Raw genomic sequence first — 11,359 nt, 5'->3', positions numbered from 1 at the left:
AGCGACTCTTGCCGCTAGCCTGCCCAGTCTGCCGGCCGCTTCCTTGAGCAGGAATTCTGGGCTACAGGTGGCTTTTAGTAAAAAGAATGGGTAGGGACTCGGGGAGGAAGCGAGGGAACCTCAGGGAAAACTTTTGAAAACGTAGGGCTTTTGCCACTAGTATGTGAGAACTGAAACTTGAAATGAACCTATTGGCTGTTGCTAAAATAAGCTATGGGAAACCATCTAAGACTTTACACATAATGATCGGCACCTACTGAACTGTTATGTACTTAGCACTGTAATTGGTGCTATAATGCCCTTTTTGCAATTAAAAAAAAAAAGTGTGAAGTCAGTGTTACAATCTGGATTTTAAGAATAAGAAAATTAAGGCTGAAAGAAATGAAGGAAGTTGGTAAAATTCAAGTTTGGAGTTGAGGCCCATTAGGGTCATGGGCCTGCGTGCTGTCAGGTCTGACGTTTTGTGACCCCATGGACTGTAACCCTCCAGGCTCCTCTGGGATTCTCCAGACAAGAAGACTGGAGTGCGCTGCCATTTCCTTCTCCAGGGGATCTTCCCTACCCAGGAATTGAACCCGAGTCTCCTACATCTCCTACATTGCAGGTGGGTCCTTCACCCACTGAGCCACCTGGGAAGCCCCATTAGGGTTACAGAGAATGCTAAATATCTGCTTTACTACTTGAGGTCATTACAACTATGTTTTGTATCCATCTTTTTGTCGAAGGTTTTGGGAGTGGGGTTTCCCAACGGAAGGGTGAATGACCGATGTGGTGGAGAATGAGCAGAGAAGGACCCGGGGGTTGAAGTTAGACCTCAACCACTGGACCCAAACCATAGAGTTGTTTTGAGATTTCCCATTTAACTCTCTTATGGAAGTATTGGGCTTTCCATGTGGTGCTAGTGGTAAAGAACCTATCTGCCAATATAAGAGCTGTAAGAGATGTAGGTTCGATCCCTGGGTCAGGAAGATCCCCTGGAGGAGGGGATGGCAACCCACTCCAGTATTCTTGCCTGGAGAATCCCATGGAGAGTGGAGCCTGGCAGGCTAAATCCATGGGGTCTAAAAGAGTCGGACACGACTGAAGTGACTTAGCCCTCAAGCACACAAATGGAAGTACCACCCTGACATTCACAATGCCAGAGCCCCGAGAGAAATTCAGATGATGAATTTGGCATCTCCACCTCAATATTCCATATTTTAAAAAATATCTTACTACTGTGTACATCAGAAATCAGGAAACTGGGACTTCGCTGGTGGTTCAGTGGTTAAGACTCTGTGCTTCCACTGCAGGGACTATGGGTTCAATCCCTGGTTGAGGATGGGGATCCCACATGCCATGTGGCATGGACAAACATTTAAAAAAAAAAAAAACCCAGAAAACTTTTTCCATAAAAGACTGGACAACACATACTTTTAGGCTTTGCTGGTCATATGCTTTCTATTGCAGCTACTCAATGCTGCAGGTGAAGGGCAAAAGCAGTCCTAAACAATATATAGACACATGGGCATGGCTTTGTTCCATAAAACTTTATTTATGAAAACAGTTAGCAGCTGGGTTTAGCCAGTGGGCTGGCCCCTGGCATGTATTTGTGAGACAATGAGTATGTAGGTGGCCTCTGAAGACATCTATCCTACTAAAGCTGTGTAACCCCCATTTGTTGCTTGTGGCCTGGCCTCACTGACTCACTTCTAACAAACAGAAGTGACGGATGCCACTCCTGAGATAAGAGGAGTGTGGGCTCAGTTTTGGGTGCCTACTTGCTCTCTTACTTGCTGCCATTGAGGGAAGCCAGGTGCCACGTTTGGAGCTGCCCTGAGAAGCCCATGTGGCCAGGAGCTGAAGAAGACTTTTGGTGGGAACAGCCAGTGGGAACTGAGACTCTTAGTCTAACAGCCTGGGACACACCAGCTCCTGCCAACAACTCCCTGAGTGAGCTTAGAGATGAGAGCTTTCTAACAGAACCACAGGCTGGCTGACGGCCGGACTGGAACTCCATGAGTGCTTTGATCGAGAAGCACCCAGCTGAGCCATTAGCTTAGCTGCGATGGTTTTCACAGTGCACAGAAATTGTGAGATAATGTTTGCTGCTTTCAGCCATTAAGTTTTGAGGTCACTTGTTACGCAGCGATGGTTAACTACTATGGTGAGGCGTTCTACAAACAATGTTTTATGGGATCTAGAGACGAGATGTTCGGTCTCAAGGTTTTTGACAAACTTACTGTGTGAATTTAGGTTAGCTGCTGACCCAGTGTGGGCCTTCCATTTCCTCTCTGCCTGCTGAAGAAACAGGAGTCACACATTTCTGAGGTTATTATAGGTTTAAATCTTCATAGTTCATTTAATTGAGTCAAACTGATTCTGCCTCTGAGCCAGAGTTGTGCATTGGCAACCCATGGGTAAAACACAGCATGCTGCTGCTGCTGCTAAGTCGCTTCAGTCATGTCCAACTCTGTGCGACCCCATAGATGGCAGCCCACCAGGCTCCTCTGTTCCTGGGATTCTCCAAGCAAGAATACTGGAGTGGGTTGCCATTTCCTTCTCCAATGCATGAAAGTGAAAAGTGAAAGTGAAGTCACTCAGTCGTGTCTGACTCTTAGCGATCCCATGGACTGCAGCCCACCAGGCTCCTCCGTCCATGGGATTTTCCAGGTAAGAGTACTGGAATGGGTTGCCATTGCCTTCTCCGAAAACACAGCATGCTGCTGCTAAGTCACTTCAGTCGTGTCCAGCTCTGTGCGACCCCACAGATGGAAGCCCACCAGGCTCCCCCTTCCCCGGGATTCTCCAGGCAAGAACACTGAAGTGGGTTGCCATTTCCTTCTCCAATGCATGAAAGTGAAAAGTGAAAGTGAAGTTGCTCAGTCGTGTCCGGCATGGACTGCAACCTACCAGGCTCCTCCATCCACGGGATTCCCCAGGCAAGAGTACTGGAGTGGGTTGCCATTGCCTTCTCCGAAAACACAGCATACTATGATATAATTATTGTGATATAATTACGAACATTTAAAGGACTAAAGATTCTACAGAAAAGCCCAGATTTCTGGCATTTTCAGGAAAATTAAATTATTTTAAGTCATATTTTCATACTGTAACTTCAAGGAGTATCCAAAGATCTCTCCCCCTTCATACAGAATGGGACCCCCAGAGCAGGGTGGGGCCCTCATGAGTCATTTCTCACTGGCCTGTCTCGCTTAGTCATAATGCCTGGCTCTGAAGGGCTTTAGGGAGCTGCTTAACTTATATTCCATCTTGCTTTGAGAGCTCCCCTAAAACACAGCACAGGTGTTCTCTTACCTTCTGATCATGTCTGAGGCCAGGACATTGCCATGTAATGGCTCCACCTACACTTTGTGAAACCCAGCTGTGTCATGATAGCTGCACCCATGCGTCCTGCTGCCCAGACCTCAGGGAGACCCGGCAGGTTGTGCGTCTGGTCGGTGCCTTTCCTACATTCTCTCTCCCCACCACAAATCTAGAAGACCTCTCCTCTCTCCCACAGCCTTTACAGGGAGACACACGCACACCCAGACACACGCACACCCAGACCCACACACAGAATAACAGAAGTCACTCTCGCTCAGATGAAGCCTGCACGTCTCTTATATTCCCCCTGCTCCTGATACATAAGGGCCCGAAAAACGTCCCCCTTTCCCACTTCTGGCAGGTCCTTACCCCTCCTCTTAAATGATGTCATTTATCCTCTAACAATCTCTGTGAAAAGAGAGTTTCTGTTCTTTCTTCCTGCCCATTCTTTCTCCTTCCTTCCTTTTCACCACTCTACTTGACACTCATGGGCACATGTTTCTATTTATCTGTGCTGTTTGCATGTATCTTCTTCTTTTGAGCACTCGGGATCAGTTCATGAAAAATACAGTCTATATAATATATGTATACATATACCTGTTTAAATTACTGTGTCTTAAAATGTGTTTTGTTTCAGGGGCATTTTTGCATTTGGTAATAAGCATTTCACAAGGCATGTCTGTTTTTGGAAACACTCTGGCCCAGGGCCAAATCTCGGGTTTAGCTCTCTAGTTATGTATACATATGCAGAGCTTACAACACCTATCCAGGCCTGCACGCCCAGCTAAGGAACTTGTCTTCCAGATGACAACCTACAAAAACTGGGGGGGAAAATCAAAGAAATCTCTAGACATTTTCAAGCACAGTACACATTTTAGGAAAAATAACTGATAAAGGGCTGGACTTTATTCTCCTGGAGGTTGGTGTTTTGCGTCACCAGACTGTCCTATATTGTTGTGACTATGATGGCTCACTGAGCTAAAACACCCTGGGGTGCCTAGGGCAGGATGCACCGCTTTCCAAAGGGTCACATTTGCCTCTAGGACAACAGAGAATGAGATAGGTAAACAGTATCACTGACTTAATGGACGTGAGATTGAGCAAACTCCAGGAGATGGTGAAAGACAGGGAATCCTGGCATGCTGCAGTCCACGAGGTCACAAAGAGTCAGACTAGGCGACTGAACAATGGTGGTGCTTTCTCTAGCTTCTTTGGCACTGGATTTTATTACAGACAGTGATGCTCAGTATCACAGGCTGTCTTGCTCAGCTGCCTGAATTTTCTGTTTAAGTCTCACTTCAGGGGCCCTTTTGAGATCTGCCTCTTCCCTGGGGAAGTATGGAAGCTCCAGATACCAGCTTGCAGAGCCCCTGCAAGACTGCACCTTTTCACTTGAGAAAGGAAACCATAACGTGTTCCCGAGTCTCGTTCACCTCCCCTGTGTGTCTTGCTCTTGTTTCTCTCTGCCTCTGATCTCCTCTGTGTTCTTGCATCTGTCACGGCCTGTCTCCTCCCTTCTTCTCTTTGTCTCCATGTATGTGTGTATCTTCGCCCCGAGTGGTCTCTTCCTCTGCTCTGGAGGAGAGCGCCATGGTCCCTGGGTCTCTCCACATCAGAAGTCTCCTTCTGAGTGTTTCCAGCTCTGAGAACCCCCTTCTGCACCCGAGGGAGTTTCCTGACCAGGAAGTTTCCTTCTCCAGCCCGGTGATTGTGGGAGAGCGTGATGAGAACACATAGACCCCTCCTGTCCATAAACCTGGCCACAAAGCTCCGTAATGACTCATCTTGAAGGTTCATGGGGAAAGAGATAACAGGTAAGAATCGATCCTCATTTTCTGTGGGGAGAAGAGCTCAAGATGGGAGTCATAGCTCATCTCAGACTAACCATTCTCAAATCCCAAACGAGGCAAGCATAGGGCCATGTGTGGCTCTTCTCTCTACATGAGGAAATATGACCAAGTTGACATAGTCAAAGCCAAGCTTTTAGGGGAGTTTCTTTACTTTTTAAAGATGACTGTTTTCTAGCTTTGTTATTAACAGCAACAAAATCTCCAGATTTAAAGGGATCTTCAAGTTCATAGTAATAAAATGCTTTATGTGATGGTTAAATCCTGCCTTTTTCAAACACTTCTAATGTTGGCAAACTCACTGTTTCCAAGAGGATCTCATTTTACTTTCAGCTGCTATGTCTATTATTTTATTTTTCTCCTTATTGAGCCAAAATATACTTCCCCAACTCTTGTCTCATTGTTCCTGTCTTGGTTCCTGGTTCTCAAAAATCTCCCTCCCTTCCTTTTTCTTCCTTTTTTCTCTTCTCATTTTCTTTCTTTTTCAGTCAGACTGTGTCCTTTTTTAAAATTTTTTTTGATTTTTAAATTTGAAGTATAGATAGTTGACAAATAAAGTTGTAAGATCATGATGTGGTTCAGATGGTAAAGAATCTGTCTGAAAATGCGGGAGACCCAGTTTCCATCCCTGGGTTGGGAAGATCCCCTGGAGAAAGAAATGGCAACCCACTCCATTGTGTTGTTGTCTGGAGAATCCCATGGACAGAGAAGTCAGGTGGGCTATAGTCCAAAGGGTCACAAAGAGTCAGACACGACTGAGTGACTAAGCATGCATGTGATACTAACATCAAGATGATTCAAGATATGTGCACATTTTGAAAGAATTCCCCACATCTAGTTAATCAACACACTCATCACCTCATTTCTAGATCATCTTCTTTTTTGGAGGTGGGGGTGAGAAACATTTTCCTGGTTTCCTGTCTTCCTCTCTAACCTTGAATACAAATTTCAAACTTGGCCAGAGTGGCAATGAGTCAGGACCAGCTGCTCAGACTGCAGTGATTCTGGGGAGAAGTGAATTGGGCTGCATCTCCTTTCTTTCCCCAAGAATTTTCACTTTCAGCAGAAAAATTCTTTTACCTCCAGATTAAAACCCTGTATTGGTTCCCTGAAATCTTCTTGAGGAAACTAGAGACTCAAGCAAGTAATTAGGGTTTCAGGAGATCTTGGGAAGTCTATAGGAAAAGGATTTCAGACTTTCGAACTTGCTGGCAGGCAGGAATGAACACTGAGCAAATTGGTGTCAGTTCATGTTTGGATCTGGAGAACTAACTTTGAGTCAATGTCCCCCTATTAGCAGGAGCCTAATTATCTGGAAGAGGTAGAGAGGGATTTCCAGGAAGACAGTTACTGAGCTGTCTAATGGGGGGGTTTCCTATTAGACACAAATCTCTTCTCTCACTCTTTTTGTCTCCACAGATGCCATCAAATGTAAAAATGCACCATTTTTTAGTGCTTTAATTAAAAAAAGTTGAACTATGAACAATGTATTTTTATCACATGGAATCTTAACTTTACATTTATTGAATGAACTCTGAAATATGTTTAGACATAATTACTTATTTTATTTTATGCTTTTAAATGAGTTTTTTTAAAAAAGTGTTCCTGTATCAAGAATACTGTTCATGTTAAGGAAGCAATTCTTATAAGACTGTTTAACTTGGACTTTTTTCAAGGATGCCAACACCCATTAGAAAAATTTTGATGGTGATATATTTTTAATCTTAAATGAAGGTGTCAAAGGAAAGTTTCTGGTCAAAAACCAGAGCCTAAAGTCTTTTCTCGAATGGCACTTCCGTAGTTGGTTATTGGAGCGGGGGTGCAGGGCTTGCACAGGGATGCATCAGCTACGCCACCCGGAAGGGGACAACACAGGAAAGGGAGGACAGGCACCACAAGACCCTCGCCCACTGTGGGGTGGTCGTCTGCTCTAGCCCTGTGGTCCTCAGGGACATCTTGGCAACAGTTAAGAATTACATGTGGCCCCCAAGGCACCACCTATAGGGTCTGGCACCTGAAGAGGAAAGCTGCTGGAGTGGGAAATCCTAGAACGAGGCTTTCTGCCATCTTGGTGTTCCATCTGTCTTTTCAAGAGGAGCTGTCTCTCTACCGAATTCCTTTCCCAAGACTCACGGTGTCCTCCCTACACAAGAGCATAGGGCAGAGATGTCTGAATGACAGGGATGAGGGGAGGGCCGCCCAGGCTTCCGGGATGTGGGTTCCCACGCTGAGCCAGCCTGGGGCTCCCTGGCTCCACTGCGGCCTGACCAGCTGACGGCTGCGCCGCGGTGACTCACGGAACAAGATGTTCAGGTGTGATGCCTGCTGCAGGTGTGGAGCAGTTCCAGGCGAGCACCACAGGAAACTGGAAAAGCCACACATTTCACTTGTTGTTGTCACCGTGTCGCTCCTGGGGGGAAGCTGGGGGAGCTCAGGCGGACCAGCTCTCAGTCCAAGTCCAGGCAGGGGTCCTCCCCCTTCAGGAATCGTCTTCCCTAGCCCTGTGGTCCTCAGGGACATCTTGGCAGCATTTAAGAATTACGTGTGGCCCCCAAGGCACCGCCTATAGGGTCTGACGGATTATCTAGGGTGGGTCCTTAGCTGACTCTGTAATGGCATCTGAGTGAGACTGTTGTGTATCCAGACTGAGAACCACGGCCTCAGGTAGAGCTGGGGACCCTGGGAGCCCCTCCAGCAATTCACTACCTTTCTCTGCAGTCACATGACCGCTGGCACCACCACAGCCACCCAACAGCTAAGGCTCCGAGTGAGTGGAACACAGAGAAGTCGCCGTGAACCCTGATAAACATAATTTCACCACATGATCCCCCAGACCCTTGAAAACCTGTGAGAGGAAAGGCTGGCCCTCCTCCTCAGAGAGAGAGAAGGCGCCCTCAGAGGAGACAGGTCACATGATCCACTTCGTGTCAGGCAGACAGGCACATTCTGGAAGAAATACCTCACTGTTGGGGGCCGGGGGAGGTGAGCTCGTTTGTATGGAGAAAGACAGAGCGGTCTGAGGAGAGATGTCAGATGGGCAACACCCCATTCCAGACAGAGAGAGAGAGCATTCCCCGAGGAGAAACTTAGAGTCCTGGGCCTTGACCTCAGGGAGGTCAACAGCTCTCGTTGAAGACAAGGCCTGGTGCCTCACTCTTGTTCTCAGACACAGAGATGGGCTGCAGATTCCTGAGTCTGGAGGCTCCTTACTTCACCCTCAAGTACCAGAGGGAGCCTGGGACCACGGTGGATTTCTGAGCTCCTAGGGGCCTGGGTTTCCCTGGCTTTTACGTACATGATTGTGCATCTTCTGCGAAGACGACATATTGGCATTTTGTGGAGGAGGATTCTGTGGGCGGTTCCGGAAGAGGGAGGTTAACAGGCTGAGCTAGTGCAACATGACTGCGAGCCTGCAGGGCCTGCGGCCCTCACGCAAGAGCTAGTTTGAACGATTTTCTTTTTTGTTGGTGGTGGTGGTGTTAAAATTTCATCTCAGTGTTTTATTGCTGCATCGCCTTCAAGGACAGTGTGATTTTCAGACAGCACAGAATTGCTCTGGGAAACAGGCAGGCGGCATCTGGCCTGAGAGATTTTTCATGAGATGAGCACACTCACCTCCCCAGCACAGGGTTTCACAGGTGGGATCTGGTGGCAAAGGTCATCTTCAGAGGCAGGTGAGGGGGCAAGCTTCTCATTTTTCTCTCCAGTTTGTTGTTGTTGTTGAGTCACTGAGTTGTGTCCGAACCCAGGGACTGTAGCACACCAGGCTCCTCTGTACATGGGATTATCCCAGCAAGAATACTAGAGTGGGTTGCCGTTTCCTCCCTGTGGGAGGGAGGGGGATCTTCCTGACCCAGGGATCAAATCCACGTCTCTTGTGTCTCCTGCTTGGCAGGCAGATTCTTTATCACTGAGCCCCCTGGGAAGCCCCTCTCAGCTCTGTCTTCAAAGACCCCAAGATGTGGGGAGAGCAAGTGCCTTCATCTGAAGAGTCCAGATGAACCCGACAAAGATGATCGACATTCAGCTGAGGGACTGTTTCACCCATGAAGAGCTAAAACACCCTCTCATGTTATAACTGTACGGAGAAAGAGCTTGTGTAAATGTGCCTATGTATATGCATGTCTCTATTTTCATTACTGAATTGCTCCACCTACAGGAATTCAAATACAATGTGTACTATTTCCACATCGAAAAACAATCTCAGATCACTCTCCCTGTGTCTTATCTGAATCAAGAAGATTCCAACATTAAATAACAAAAGTTTAATGACGCGTTTGAGATCAGCGGATACAAACGTATGACCACATCACAAATGAAGAGCATGACAGGGATGAGTTACAGGACTAGAGTTTGGGGGTTTTGATTCCTTGCTCAAGAGTCTTTCCATGATTGCTTCTCGGCCTTTTGGCTAAGATCAGGTGAAGAGTCCATGACACTGTGTTGCCTTTGTGGGGGTGGGGACAGCAGGTGGTTTTGTTAAATGACCTTTCGGGGCCCTTTTTGGCCTAAGATTCCGTGTCTGACGGGCAGGGGGTGGCAGGTGAACATTCGTGGTGGAGACTCTTCAGGGCTTCTGCCAGCCTCGCTCCTCCAGCCCTGCTGCTCACAGTGGGAGCAGGGAGCCCTGAAAATGAAAGGGTCACATGCTCAGCTGTGAGGCAGTACAACAGGGCAGAGCTGCCGAGAGCTTTGTCCTACTTTCTGGCCATTTGTGAGAGAGAAGAGGGGAGGCAGGCGTTAGGCTGTGACAGCGATGTGGCGATCAGCACAGGGGGGCATCCCACGTCCTGTCCTCAAGTCAGAAAGGACAGCAGCAGCGGTGGACTGGAGATCTGTCTGGGGCTTGAATTATTCATTCCTTCATCTGTTTCACATTGACTGCGCTTGGCCGGTCACTAAAGTCCTGCAGAGGAGTAAGACCCAGACCTGTCCTGAGGATTTCCAAGTGCAGTGAGAAACGCAGACATGTGTGTAAATCACAGCAGCAGAGTGACAGGTCCTGAAAGGGGAGGAAGTGAAGTGAAGTGGCTCAGCCGTGTCCGACTCTTTGCAATCCCATGGACTGTACCCTACCAGGCTCCTCCGTCCATGGAATTTTCTAGGCAAGAGTACTGAAGTGGGTTGCCGTTTCCTTCTCCAGGGGATCTTTACGTCTAAGCCACCAGGGAAGTCAAAAAAAGGGGAGGAGGGAAGCACCAAGGAGCCTGAGGGCCATGAGCCACAGTGATGGATTCTGCTGTGCTGGTCGGGGTGGGCCTGAGTGGGGGACACTGGAGCCCTTTGGAGTCTAGGGAGGGCCTGCCCTGTTACTCATTAGCCATCTCAGAAGAGGAAGCTGCTTCTTTGAGATGAATGGTGGGGGATAACTATATTTAGCTCAGAAAAAAAAAAAAAAGGCATGGAGAAGGTGTATAGACTTCCCGAGTAGAAATGCCGGACCCTGTTGGTTCCAGTCAAGTCCCTCTGTCCTCTCCTGGCTGTCTATGGCCCAGGAGCACCACCAGGAAGAGTCCAGCCCCTCCTGGGTCAATAGAGGGTCCATGATCCCAACTCCGTTCCCACCAAGGGAAGAGACTTGCCCAAATCCTGGGTGTCTCACCTGCCCTGCTCCCAGCTATCCCTGATCATTGATGAGGCCCTGATTCTACACGCACGTGGGAAGCTGTGAGGGCTGTCAGAGGTCTAAACCATCTCCCTCATTTTATTTTTGAGGAAAATAAGGTCAAGAGAGGAGGTAGAACCAGACTCCAGTTCCCCAGTATTCTGGACATGGGCCCCTCCCTGTGTGTGTGTGTGTGTGCGTGTGTGTGTGTGTCTGTGTGTGTGTCTGTGTGTGTGTCTGTGTCTGTGTGTCTGTGTGTCTGTGTCTGTGCACACACACGAGTGTGTGAAGTCTCCAGGGGACAGAGATGTGGGACTTGGGATGGCAGGACTCTTGGCACAGTATCTGTCGGCCTGCCCTGAAGCATGGAGAGCGTCATGTTTCACTTGGGAGCAAGACCTAAGCCTGAGTGAGATCCCTCCCCAAGCAGACAGTCCCTGCATGTCTGGAACTGGCCCTCAGTCCTTTGAGAAGATGACCAAGGGCTTCGCAGAGATGCCTGTGATTAAGACAGGCTCCACTCCTCACAACCCCATGAGCCTGTCTGATGGTATTTAGGAATCAACCAAGAGTGAGTGTAGGAGGGCCTGGGGAGAAGCCA

General features: G+C 48.0%; 1 long non-coding RNA gene across 1 annotated transcript; it reads left to right on the top strand.

The window, feature by feature from the left end:
- Positions 1 to 4,777: 4,777 nt before the first annotated feature.
- LOC138430844 (uncharacterized) lies at positions 4,778 to 9,354 on the top strand. Its single transcript, XR_011253407.1, has 2 exons — positions 4,778 to 5,120; positions 9,049 to 9,354. It is a non-coding gene; the product is annotated as an uncharacterized lncRNA (long non-coding RNA).
- The last annotated feature ends 2,005 nt before the right edge of the window (positions 9,355 to 11,359 follow it).

The sequence above is a fragment of the Ovis canadensis genome, chromosome 26, assembly GCF_042477335.2.
Source record: "Ovis canadensis isolate MfBH-ARS-UI-01 breed Bighorn chromosome 26, ARS-UI_OviCan_v2, whole genome shotgun sequence".
NCBI lineage: Eukaryota > Metazoa > Chordata > Mammalia > Artiodactyla > Bovidae > Ovis > Ovis canadensis.
Note: the sequence above shows the minus strand (reverse complement) of the source record. Positions and strands in the feature narration are given on the sequence as shown.